We start from the raw sequence: 14,419 nt of genomic DNA, 5'->3' as shown, positions 1-14,419 counted from the left end.
CACAGAGAAACCATGTCTCAAAATAAATAAATAAAGCCGGGCGGTGGTGGCGCACGCCCTTAATCCCAGCACTCGGGAGGCAGAGGCAGGCGGATCTCTGTGAGTTCGAGACCAGCCTGGTCTACAAGAGCTAGTTCCAGGATAGGCTCCAAAACCACAGAGAAACCCTGTCTCGAAAAACCAAAAAAAAAAAAAAAAAAAAAAAAGTCTTCAGATACCATCTTGGAGAGTTGGATTTTGCCATATCAAAGACCTCTTACTCCCCACCCCCGAGAGAGAAGGTTTCTCTGTATAACTGTCCTAGCTGTCCTGGAACTTACTTTGTAGACCAGGCTGGCCTTGAACTTAAAAGTGCTGTGATTATTAAATGTGTGCTCTACCACTGCCTGGCTGAGACATACTTTTTCATATTTTCTGCTTTATGCAACTTCAGAAGAACATTAGTTCTATTTACCAAATCTGCAAGAATGAGTCTCTTGTAGTGCCATAAATCACTTGACTCAGCAAGATTTTTATTTCCTTAAGATGAGGCCTGGTTTGTGGCCTCATTACCATCCTTCAGCCTCTGGAGTAGCTGGGATTCCAGTCCAGTCCTGGCTCTAACAAGATCTTTGCTCAGCTGTTTTCTCTTCCACTTTCCTTCCTCCTCCTCTAACTTCTGTCCCCTGTCATCGCCCCCAGGAGCTCCTCAGAAGTCTTCCCTCCAGTTCCGATAGACCTAGTCATCTGCATTCTTTTGTTCCCTGTGTCACCCAGTGCTCTTAGGGAATGTTTTCCTGGCTGCCTCCCCTCCTGAGAAACCTGGACTGTTTCTTTCATCTTCCTTTCCGAACAGAAAGGGGGATCCCTCACCCACCAATCCACTGCCCTCTAGTATCTTTTTCCACTCTCCAGCCATCAGATGTGGAGTCTCCTGACTTTCTTCGCTTTTACTTCAAATCTGCCTTCTAGTCATCTGCCTTCTATCTCAAAATTCGAGACCAGCCTGGTCTACAAGAGCTAGTTCCAGGACAGGCTCCAAAAACCACAGAGAAACCCTGTCTCGAAAAACCAAAAAAAAAAAAAAATGTAAACCAGATGAGGTGGTGGCACATGCCTACAATCTTAGCATTTAGGATGGGAAATTGAGATAAAAAATTCGAGGTTCTTACTGGCTGAATAGTGGACTGAGACTAACCTGGGTTTTTTAAAGAGTTTGTCCTGAAGCCTTAGGCCAAAGGAGCTCCAGCTCAAGATTCCTTTCCCTTCCTACCCCTGAGGGCCTTGCCCTGTCCCAGGCTGTAATCCTTAGGAATTATCCTATGGTTAAACCTTGTGCTATGAGAAAGAGGAAAGAAATGTATATTTATACATCTTTAATCCCAGCACTCAGATGGCAGAGCAGGCAGATCTCAATGATCTAGTCTAAATAGAGTTTCAGGCCAGACAAGGCAATGTAGTGAGACATTTCAAAAGTTTCAAATATAGAAAAGAAGCTCACAATGATGAACCCTACAGTATGTGAGTTCATATTTAATATAGTTGACATTTTATTTCCTCAACCTGACCACCCAGTGGGCTAATTTATAATCTGTTGACCTGGTCTATCAGCTACCGGGTACTCTGTCCCTTTAAGAGACAAGCTTCACACACTCCCAACCTCCCCGCCTTCCTCCAAGGAAGGCAGATCTCCCACCTCCTCTGTAATAATCCCCCACTTCTGAAGAAGTAGCTTCTGCCTCTCTTCCTCCCCCCTTCCCCTTCCCTTCCCACTACTCCATAACCCACTAAATAAACTATACCCCAGCTCTCTCTGCTTTTATTTATCTGTCTGTCTGTCTCCTGCTGAGACCTCAGGCGACCTGCCCTGGTACCTGCCTCCAGTTCCCCCCCACCCCACTGTGTGACCAGCCTCAGGTCCCTCATCTCTTATAAATGATAACACGAACTGCAGACTCATTCTGCTCATCTCAATTCATCTTTTCATATTTACATTATTTGAGATGCTAAGACTTAGGTATAATATTAGGCATTTTACCATGTATGTACAACTTGGTTAAAAGGTAAATACAAAAAAAAAGTGATATAAATTTCAGTGTTCGCCTATTAGTTCAAATCAACTATATGCAGTGTTTCCTAACAGTTAAGGGCCCTGGCACAGAAATGCCTGGGAAATAAGTGTCATGGTTTTTTTTAAATTTTTTAAGTAGCCTCGCTGGCCTAGAGCTTGATAGGTAGATTTAAACTCAGAGGTCTGCCTGTTTCTGTGTCCAGAGTGCAGGGTTTAAAAGCGTGTGCCATCACTCGGCAAAGCATATTTTTATACAGCACTGCTTTAGAAGAATCACCAACTTTTGCATTATCGTTGTTTATGACTGTACTTAAAGCTGTATCTGAAGAGAGAATCCATGAAACAGGGTAGTTGGACCTCAATTGAGTGAGTGTCTTAGCTGTTTTGTCATTGTGAAGACACCATAACCAAGGCAATTTTTATAAAGGAAGCATTTAATTTATAGTTTCAATTAGTTCGTTCCACAACATGACAGGATTAGCGTGGTGACAGTCATGGCTTTGGAGCAATGGCTGAGAACTACATCCTGACCTGTGGGCAGGAGGCAGAGTCTGGGGCTGGACTTTTGAAACCTCAAAGCCCACCCCAGGTGACACACTTCCTCCAACAAGGCCACACCTCCTAGTTCTAGTTCTAGCAAAGAATTCTACTCCCTGGTAAGTAAGTACTCAGATATATGAGCCTGTGAGCATCATTCTTTCAGAACACCTCAGCGGGTAGTTTAGTACTAATGGGAAGCAGTTAGAAGCTGTGTAAATCTTACTGAAACTGGCCACTTGCTTAATGGAAGTTGTAAATTGGGAGTAAACATTGAGGACTGTTTTAAAGAGATTTGGTTTTGATGGATATTCTGACAAAAATGTCCATGCTTTTTAAGTATGTTCATCAAACCTCACAAGTTCAGTCAGTTAAAGAACTGGACATACATCCGTGAGCAAAGAGACTAGACGAAGTAGAACAAGCCTGTAATACTGAGCCAAGAAGATTATGAGTTCAAGAACATTCTGAGCCGGGCGGTGGTGGCGCACGCCTTTAATCCCAGCACTCGGGAGGCAGAGGCAGGCGGATCTCTGTGAGTTCGAGACCAGCCTGGTCTACAAGAGCTAGTTCCAGTACAGGCTCCAAAACCACAGAGAAACCCTGTCTCGAAAAACCAAAACAAAAACAAAAACAAAAAAACATTCTGTCCTCCATAGTGAGTTGGAGCCCAGCTGGACTACGTACCCAGAACTTTGTCTCAAGAAACAAAAATACTAGCCAGGTGGTGGTGGTGCACGTCTTTGTTCCTAGCACTTCAGAGGCACTTGCAGGCAGATCTCTGTGAGTTCAAGGTCAGCCTGGTCTACAGAGTGAGATCTAGGACAGGCTCCAAAGCTATAGAGAAACCCTGTCTCCAGAAAAAAAGAAAAGAAAAAAACAAACAAGTTCCAAAAAAAAAAAAAAAAAAAACTCATGAAAAAGCCGGGCGGTGGTGGCGCACGCCTTTAATCCCAGCACTCGGGAGGCAGAGGCAGGTGGATCTCTGTGAGTTCGAGACCAGCCTGGTCTACAAGAGCTAGTTCCAGGACAGACACCAAAGCCACAGAGAAACCCTGTCTCGAAAAACAACAACAACAACAAAAAAAAAAAAAAAAAAAAAAAAAAAACAAGTTTACTGAGTCAAGAAAGCAGGGATTATTGAAGTAAGATGTGGATTTGAAACACAAGAATTCAGAGAGACTCAGATTTCTAATAAGTTTTTTGAAAGTGGGTATTTTGGACAGAGATGCCCAGTCTGTCCAGTACTTGCTGCATATACGTGAGGATCTGAGTTTGGTTTGGTTTGGTTTTATGATTTAGTTTCTGTATGAGTGCTCTATCTGCATGTACAGCTTTATGCCAGAAGGTGGCATTAGGTCCCACTGTAGATGGTTGTGAGCCACCATGTGGTTGCTGGAAAGTGAACTCAGGACTCAGAAATTGAACACAGGAACTGAGTCAGTGCTCTTAACTGCTGAGCCATCTCTCCAACCCCTAGCATTTACATAAAATCAGAATATGGCAGTGTGCACTCCATAATCCCAGGACTGAGGAGGCAGAAACAAGTGGATTCCATGGATACTCTGGCAAACCATTCTAACTTAATCTGTAAGTTCCAAGAGAACCTATCTGGAAAAAAATAATGTGAAAGATTATTGAGGAAGATCCAAGATGTTGATTTCTGGTGTCCACATGCATATATTTATAAGCATGTACACACACAAAAGTATGATAATTTGTCAGGTGGTGGTGATGCATGCCTTTAATCCTAGTACTTAGGAGGCAGAGGCAGGTGGGTCTCTATGATTTCAAAGCCAGCATAGTCTACAAGAGCTAGTTCCTGGACAACTAGGTCTGTTATACAGAGGAAACCCTGTCTCCATAAAACAAACAAACAAAATAATTTTCTCAACTTATTAAAGCCTGAAATTTTACCAATTAAGATTTGAAGAGCTGTAGATTGAAGGTGAACAATGAATAAATAAAATTATATAAAATTATAGCATTCAAGAAGTGGTTACTAGCCGGGCAGTGGTGGTGCATGCCTTTAATCCCAGCACTTAGGAGGCAGAAGAAGGCGGATCTCTGTGAGTGTGAGGCCAGCCTCGTCTACAAGAGCTAGTTCTAGGACAGGCTCCAAAGCTACAAAGAAAAGAAACCCTGTCTTGAAAAACCACAAAAAAAAAGAAGGAGCTGGGCGGTGGTGGCACACGCCTTTAATCCCAGCACTCGGGAGGCAGAGGCAGGCGGATCTCTGTGAGTTCGAGACCAGCCTGGTCTACAAGAGCTAGTTCCAGGACAGGCTCCAAAACCATAGAGAAACCCTGTCTCGAAAAAAAAAAAAAAAAAAAAAGGAGGAGAGGGGGGAGGAGAGAAGAAGAGGAGAAGGAGAAGAAGAAGGAGGAGGAAGAAGAAGGAAGAAGAAGTGTTACTAAGGGCTGGACAGGTGGCTCGGCAGTTAAGAATACTGGTTGCTCTTGCGGAGAACCTGGGTTCCGTTCCCCTCACCATATGATGTCAGGCAAGTAAGTGCACATGTGTGTACAGGTACATATGCACAAGTGTATGTGGACATATGAAGATCAGAGGTCAATGTCAAGTGACTTCTTTGATTACTTTTATTCCTTTTTACTTTATTTTTTTAGACAAGGTCTCTCTATGCAGCTCTGACTGGCCTGGAACTCTACATAGACTACACTGACCTCAAACTCACAGATTCAGCTACTTCTGGCTTCCACCTTGATCATTCTTTACTCTTTCTAATGAATTTGTCATTAGAATGTGTGGGGGTGCAGGTGTCTGAATGAACAAAACATATATGGAGATTAGAGGAGAACTTTTGGAAGTTTTGATCCCTTCCACCAAGGGTCAAACTTAAGTCATCAGGTGTACACAGCAAACGCTGGGACACTCTGTGCCGTCTAGTCAGCCCCAAGTTTAGTTTTTGACCCGGGCAGGGTCTGTCACCGACTCTGGAGCTTATTAATTTGACTAGGCTGCATAGCCAGTGGGCTCTGGGGAGCTACCTTTCTCCACCTCCCCAGCACTGGGGCTGCAGGTGTGTGTCAACACACTCTGTGTTTACATGGGTCCTGGGATCTGAATTCAGGTCCTCTTGCTTGTGTGGCAGGCACTTTCCCAAATAAGCCAGCCCCCTGCTCTCTTATTTTTATTTTTCCCTGTTCTGATGCAAAACAAAAATCTTGGTCCAAAGGGAATAGAAGTAGCCTATTCTGAGCCAAATGTGAGTGTCCATGCCCCGGCAACACAAAATCAGATTACCTTGGATGGCATGTTTCTGGGAAAGAGATTTCATAAACTTAAAAAAAATCGGGTTTTTTTTTTTTTTTTTTTTCGAGACAGGGTTTCTCTGTGGTTTTGGAGTCTGTCCTGGAACTAGCTCTTGTAGACCAGGCTGGTCTCGAACTCACAGAGATCCGCCTACCTCTGCCTCCCGAGTGCTGGGATTAAAGGCGTGCGCCACCACCACCCGGCCAAAATCGTTTTTTATTAAATTTATTTTATCTAGTGTGTATGAGTTGTAGTAGCATGCATGTGAAGGCCAGGACACAGCTAACGTGTTGAGGTCAGTTCTTGCCTTCTACCATGTGGGTTCTTGGGATTGAAATCAGGGTTGGTAGCAAGTAACCTTATCTGCTGAGCCATCTCACCTGCCCAGTTTCTTAAACTTTTATAGTCACAGAACAAAAGAAAGTCAGGAACCGGAGCATTTACTAGGTACATTGTTAGAGACACCTGGTAGGTCACAGCAGCAGGAAAAGGAAGCTTTGGGTTTCAGGTGCTACCTTATAACATACATAGCGTTAGGGTTGGTCCAGGCTAGTGCCCTGTAAGTTCAACAGTGCATTCCAGGTAGGACTTACACATGCAAAGTTAGCACTGTTCCTGAGTTACAGCCTTAGCCTTTATATCTTACTGTATTTTTATATTCATTTATGTGTAGGTGTTTTGCCTGCATGTATGTGTGTGCACCACATGCATGCATGGTACCTGTGAATTTTAGCAGAGAGGTCAGATCAATCGCCTGGAATTGGAGTTATGGATGATGGTGGTGAGCTCCATGTGGGTGTTGGCAGCTCCCATCTGGGTGCCCTGCAAGAGCACCACGTGATTTTGACTGCTACGCCATGTCTCGAGCCCCCCCCCACCTTATTTCTGAGGCAGGGTCTCTCACTGACCCAGAGCACACTGATTTCCTAGACTTGCTGGTCAGCAAGCTCTGGGGTCCACCGGACCCTCCCTCCCCAGTTCTAGAGATGTAGAGACAAACAGCACACCTAGCTTTTCCATGGGTACTAGGCATAAGAACTCTGTACTGAGCATGTTACCCACTGAGCTGGATCTTCAACCTCCTCCCCAAGCTAGGTTTGGTTTATGGTCTTTTTATTTTTTTTCTTATACCATGAAGAACAAATTTCTCCGGGACTGTATTTCTTTTTCACTGCTAGGTCTCCATGACCTAAAAATAGCCTGGTGCTAAGCCAGCACTCACTAAATATTGACTAAATGAATGAATGATGGGATTCAAAATGGATTGTACTGTAAATATTTGATTTTTTTTAAGTGAGCCCCCCATGTTTTAAACATTATTTTAAACAAACTTATCCTGACGAGTCTGACATGGAGAAAGCAGGCTGTGAACGCTGAATCATCACCTTAGTGATTTGAAGTCACTGGTGATGGTTGAGCACGTGATTTTGAAAGGATGGAGAGAAAGGGGAAGCTGTAGAGATGGGGAAGTGTTAAAACAAGGAAACAAAAAGGAAGAGATGGGGTGCAGGTCCAGTGAGTGAGTGAGATGGCTCTGCAGGTAAAGGTGCTTGCTGCAAACAAAGCAACCTGAGATCCCCAAGCCACATGTGTTGAAACAATGCCCAAAAGGTATTTTCTGACCTCCACACATGCTATGGTTCACAGGCTTCTGTGTACATACATGCATACACGTACACATACACACACATGCACACAGAGTAATCTTTAAAGTAGGACACATTGCTAGTGGAACCAGGAGAATCCCAATTTTAAAAATGTATGTTCAGGCCAGGTGGTTATGGTGCATGCCTTTAATCTCAGCACTTGGGAGGCAGAGGCTGGCGGTTCTTAGTGATTTGAGGCCAGCCTGGTCTACAAAGTGAGTTCCAGGACAGGCAGGACTGTTACACAAAGAAACCCTGTCTCAAAAAAAAAAAAAAAAAAAAAAAAAAAAAAAAAAAAAAAAAAAAAAAAACTAAGAAGAGCTTGACATGGTGGTGCATGTGTTTAATCCCAGAGGCAGGAGGATCTCTAAGAGTTCATGGCCAGCCTACTCTATGTAGTAAGTTCAGGACAAGCAGGACCACATAGAAATATCCTGTCTCAAACAGACAGAAAACAAAGATAGCATTTGAAATCTATAAATGATTCACCCTGCTCTGTTGTGACCTACCTAGGGCATAAGTCAGGGTAACCTGAACCCATGTTCTCAGACTATGGCTGTTCATAATTCACTTGGTTTTTCTGTGGCTTTGGAGCCTGTCCTGGAAGTAGCTCTTGTAGACCAGGCTGGCCTCAAACTCACAGAGATCCGCCTGCCTCTTCCTCCCGAGTGCTGGGATTAAAGGTGTGCGCCACCACCGCCCGGCTTTTTTTTTTTTTTTTTTTTTTTTTTTTTTTTTGGTTTTTCGAGACAGGGTTTCTCTGTGGTTTTTGGAGCCTGTCCTGGAACTAGCTCTTGTAGACCAGGCTGGTCTCGAACTCCACCGCCCGGCTTTTAAGAGCTTGTTTTGTATCACCAGTTTTGACAAACAATATGGAGCTTCACCTTCCCCAGAGGAGTCACCAGGAGCCATGAGTACTTCTTGTCCACTATCTCTGTGGCTTCTTTGGCTGGATATTGATGAGCCCTTTCTTCAGCTCTCTTTGTTTTGCTTAATGATCCTTTGATTTATGCTGAGTTGGTTTCTAATACTTCTACATTTTTATTTTTACTTATGTGCATATGTGTGTGTGAGAGAGACAGAGACAGGAAGACAGAATGTGCACATCTGAGTGCAAGTGCCATCAGGTCAGAAGAGAGTGTCCAACCCCCAGGAGGTAGAGATACAGATGGCTCAGAATCGAACTTGGAGCTTCTGCAAGAGCAAAGATGTGGGATGGAGAAGAGCAATTAAAGGCACTTGCTGGACACCTTACTAAAATCGAAAAATAAAAGATGTTCAATAATCGAAAATGTATACATTGTATCTGATTTTTGTTTGTTTGTTTGTTTTTCCAGATAGGGTTTCTTTGTAGCTTTGGGGCCTCTCCTGGAATCATGCTGTAGACCAGGCTGGCCTCAAACTCACAGAGATCCGCCTGCCTCTGCCTCCTCAGTGCTGGGATGAAAGGCGTGTGCCACCACTGCCCTACTTGTATCTAATTTCTGTCAGCCCTCTGTTCTCATTTTTCCCTCCTTTGCCTCTTCCCTTTCTTTTTTGTGTGATTTCCCCCATTCCATTTCCTCCTCCTCCTTTTTTCCCTTCCCTTCTCTTCTTCCCTTTCCTCCCCTCCTCTTCTCTTCTCTTCTCTTCTCTTCTCTTCTCTTCTCTTCTCTCTCTCTCTCTCTCTCTCTCTCTCTCTCTCTCTCTCTCTCTCTCTCTCTCTCTCTCTCTCTCTCTCACAAACACACACACACACACACACAGTCCAGGATGGCCTCAAACTAAATATATTTTTATATTGAGCGTGTTCTAGTACCCCATCTCCCGGTGTTGGGGTTAGAGGTGTGTGCCACCATGCCATCTTATGCAGTGCTGGGAATGAAACCAAAGGCCCTATGTAGCTTTGGAAAGCACCCTGACAACTGGGCTGTATTCTGGTGAAACTGTCTTCAAAAAATTGTTAGAAAAAGGAAGCAGATCTTGTTCTCAAAATTATGAATTCACAGCAAAAATAGCTAAGCTCCCAGATAAGAAGATGAACTGGATTCAGCTGACTTTAATTTTTTTCCTCCTTGCCCTTCCCTTAAATCCATCTCTTAGAATTTTTTATTACTATGAAGAGACACCAAGACCATGGCAACTCTTACAAAGTATTTCATTGGGTTGGCTCACTTACCATTTCAGAAGTTCAGTCCTAATAGTGCCACTCCCTATGAGATTATGGGGGCCAATTACATTCAAACCACCTTGGAGCCGGGCGGTGGTGGCGCACGCCTTTAATCCCAGCACTCGGGAGGCAGAGACAGGCGGATCTCTGTGAGTTCGAGACCAGCCTGGTCTACAAGAGCTAGTTCCAGGACAGGCTCCAAAACCACAGAGAAACCCTGTCTCAAAAAACCAAAAAAAAAAAAAACCACCGTGGAAATGGACATTTCTCTCCTACCCACCTGTTCACAAGTACCTGTCAACCACTTTACAAATTACCACACAGAGACTTATATTAGTTATAAATGCTTGAATGATAGCTCAGGCATATTACTAGCTAGCTCTTACATTTTAAGTTAACCCATATTCCTTATTTGTGCCCTGTCATGTGGCAGTACCTTTATTAGCATTGCACGTTCATCTCTTGCTGCCTCTTAGTCTGCTGGCAACTCCTGACTCCGCCTTTTTCCTTCCCATCATCTTTATTTCGGTCTACCCTACCTATACTTCCTGCCTGTCTACTGGTCAATCAGAGTTTTTTTGTTTTTTTTTTCTGTTTGTTTGTTTGTTTTGGTTTTTCAAGACATGGTTTCTCTGTAGTTTTGGAGCCTGTCCTGGAACTAGCCAATCAGCGCTTCAGCGCTTTTTTAAACCAATTTGAGTGAGAAATCTTTACAATGTACAAAAGGATTTGTCCACAGCATTCCCACTTTTTGTTAAATAAAAAGGAAGGCTTTAACTTGAACATAGTAAGATTATTTACAACAAAACAGCTATCAAGAATTATAGTTACAATATCCAGTCTATTTGTTTTGACAAAATTAGAAAAAATACTGTCTATCTTTGAGTCCAAAGTTTTGTATCTAATTTATCTTTTATCATAACTAAAGAAAACTATAACTTGGCCAGATGTGGTGGCACACACCTTTAATCCTAGTACTCAGGTGGCAGAGGCAGGCGAATTTCTGTACATTCAAGGCCAGCCTGGTCTGCAAAGTGAGTTCCAGAACAGCCAAAGATACACAGAGAAACCCTGTCTTGAAAAAAGAAGAAGAAGAGAAAAGAAAAAGGAAAACTATAACTAGTCTTCAACTCTACCAAAGACCCCAGAAGGGTAAAATGTTACCTAATGTCAGGGACCTCAAACTGCCTGTACAGTCACCCAAAGATCCTCTGCAACATTGGGGCATCCAATTCTGGCCTACAGGCCTAGCATGTCTGACAGACTTTCCTGTGAGGCAGGAAATTTTGAAGGACTGTCCTATCTGTCTTGGAAAAGTTCAGCAGTCACCTTTCTTGCATCCTATTGGTCCATTTTGGATAGTAACAGTCAGCAATTGAGGCAAGAACAGTTTCTTTGCCCATATCACTAGCTTTTGCCATTAAGAAAACAAACTCCTTTGAAGAAGTTTGTAATAAAGGCAATCTTGTTCTAGGACAGGTACCAAAGCTACGAAAAAAAAAAAAACAACAACATAAAACAAACAAACAAATACCTAACATGACTATATGTTTGACTATTAAGGATGACTATTAATCTGTATTTCTTAATTATATATTTTAAATGACTTGCATAAACATAATACCCTAAACCGGGCGCATGCCTTTAATCCCAGCACTTGGGAGGCAGAGGCAGGAGGATCTTTGTGAGTTCGAGACCAGCCTGGTCTACAAGAGCTAGTTCCAGGACAGGCTCCAAAACCACAGAGAAACCCTGTCTCAAAAAACCAAAAAAAAAAAAAAAAAAAAAAAAAAAAACACATAATACCCTAAACAAAAGTAGAAATATACATATAGTTTCAAAATTAACTTTAAATTTGTATCAATAAGCCGAAATCCATACAAATACTGAAAGACTCTAAATGCATTTCTGAGGCCTCTCAGCTCTAAAGACATTTTCTTGTAGGGACATAGCCCCACCCATTGGGGGCGTGTTCGCCTCGGGCTAATGTTTACGGATAAATCTGCCGGGCGTGAGCCCAGCAGCCCTTTTTCTTTTGCTCCGCTTTTCCGGTACACTGCGGGAACCTGTGGTCCTGTAAGTTTATTTCCTTATTAAAGCTGTATATATCTATATAATCTGTCTGCATTCATTTGCGCCACCACATTTTCTGAAGCCTCTTAGCATTTGGAAACGGGACAGTCGCCACACACACATGCTGGACTGCTCATCCTCCTGTGTCCTTGTGAATAATCTTCAAACATAACTCCATTCTGGAAATTGAGGCAATGACAATCCACAGATGTTGACTCGGTTCCTGGTGTATTGATTCAGTCACCGGAACATGGTCAGGATGGACCACACCAGATCATGCAGCTATTCTCCTGCCCTGGCACAGACCAATCACTGCTAGTAACCCTTTAAATAAGCCAATCCAATTAGCTGGAAAACAACCCTCGGGTTCCCCCCCTCCCCCCGTATCTGTGGCTTTTTTCTTTAAGATGGGCTGTAACAGCTATCAGATGTCCTTCATATCCCGAACCTGAAGGACCCTGTCATGACAGAATAAAAATCCTCTTGCTTTTGCATCAATTGTGGTTGTGTGAGTGATGTCTGGAGAAACTCCTCCCTGATGTTTGGACTTCTAGTCCAACAATATAAAATATGTAAGATTAATAGTTGATTTTGGATTATAATAGATTCCGTAATCAACCCTTTATCCTATCATTTATGTATTCTTTCCCCATTTTTCCTTTAGAAGGAGGTCTTTGAATTTAACTTCTTTGTCTTTTTTCCTGACCATTATCCATAACAACTTGTAACTAACCCCCTAAACGATGACAGACATTCCTAATTTACTTTTGGGAATGTGGGAGTAGTCCTCTAGACTACTACTTGCTGATTGAGGCCACTGGTAATCTTTGAAGGACCCTTAGAAAATTCAGGATTATGGTCAAGTCCTGACTGGAGTATTCTGTGAGGCTCGATCATCTCAGCCATCAACCTTGAAACTGTTCTGGATGTATACCCCAGAGGAAACTGCAACAGAGGCACTCTGAGATGTTGGATTATCTAGGTCATCTACTCCCATGGGAGATTTTTCGGGGGGGGGGGGGCGGGGTGTCCTCCATCAAACCTGATTTTTCTTAACTCAGAATGAATCCACAGCCTCTCATTTCTTTTGGAAATAAAAGCAGAACCTCCTTCCAAAAGTAACATATGGCCGGCGGTGGTGGCGCACGCCTTTAATCCCAGCACTTGGGAGGCAGAGGTAGGCGGATCTCTGTGAGTTCGAGACCAGCCTGGTCTACAAGAGCTAGTTCCAGGACAGGCTCCAAAACCACAGAGAAACCCTGTCTCAAAAAACAAAAAACAAAAAAAAGTAACATATATTTTGACTTAAATTTTGAAGTCAAGATATTTTTAAAACATGCATTGGTTTAATATAGCAGTTTTCATAATTGAAGGTCTCTCAGCAGTTATTTGCTCATTAACAGTCAAAAAAAATCTAAAAACAACACAATAATATACATAATCCAGACTCTCCGTGTATTTTCCATCTTTACATGGCTTGTTATACTTTTTTTACTTGATTTTTTTAAGGACTTTCTCTACCCTTTTCCTTTTCTCTCCCAAGCCTACATATATTCTTAAAAGTTTGGGATATTATACTTTCTGAAGGTGTACAGCACCCCATTCATTTATTGGGACATGACTTTTGGGAGCACACCAGGCTTCCTTCTTTTACAAGAGCAATGATCTTGAACATGACATATGGAAAACCTCCAATCATCTTTCTATTCCTATAAAACAGGCAAGAAGAACTCTACAGGGAGAGATGGAGAGCCTCCTTTCACAAGTACCAGAGAAACTTTGGGGGAAATCTTCAAAAGACAGTGTGAATAACACCAGTTACCCCATTGAGATAACAATAAACAAAACAGACATGAGCCAAATACCAAACAATCTCCTTTGGGACAAAATATTATGAGGAATCAACCTTATCATAAATGAATGCCTAGAAGGGGCTTATAATCTCTTGTAGCTACCCTTGGTACACCCTTCTATGGGAGAAGCCAAAGGGAAGAAAGATGAAGAGTTGTGCAAATTTTCAATGCTGCCCAACCCCTTGTAAGGCTATCTAAAATTCCTCTAAATTTATCCTATTTTTTCAGTAGTAGATCTTTGTGGTACCCTTTTGTGGTGTCAAACAGCCAATATTTGTTCATGTTCAGTTGAGAAGTATAATATACTTAAATGTGCACAATTTTAAGAAACATTTGCAAATGGTAACTAAAAATCCAATTTTGGTTGGGTGTGGTGGCTCACGGCTGTAATTCTATCACTTGGGAGGTGGAAGCAGAGAGATTATCATGAGTTTGATGCCAATTTGATTTAACATCTTGGTGACGGTTAGGTCAGTCTTTTGGAATGCATTGTTAATCTTAGCAGACCACTAGCTTCTACCATCCCTAAAGCTAAAATCACAGGACTTCTGAAACTGAAATGATTGACCCATTTTTGCTGTAATCTGCTACTCTGTGTTCCCAATTCATTTTGAAAGCGTTCTTATGTATGACTGTATGTGTGTGTGAGAGAGAGACTAAAAATTCAAGTGATTGAAGAGATTTCTTCCATGGTAACATGTCATTCAGGGTAAACTCAATGTTTCTGGGACAAAGTCACTTATATTTGGCTCAGAATAATCTCTTTATCTCTTTTTGAGCAGATGTTTTGTATCACAATTCCTTGAAAAGTATGAAGTTAAAATAAATGTGGAGATAA

The sequence above is a fragment of the Chionomys nivalis genome, chromosome 13, assembly GCF_950005125.1.
Source record: "Chionomys nivalis chromosome 13, mChiNiv1.1, whole genome shotgun sequence".
Taxonomy (NCBI): domain Eukaryota; kingdom Metazoa; phylum Chordata; class Mammalia; order Rodentia; family Cricetidae; genus Chionomys; species Chionomys nivalis.
Note: the sequence above shows the minus strand (reverse complement) of the source record.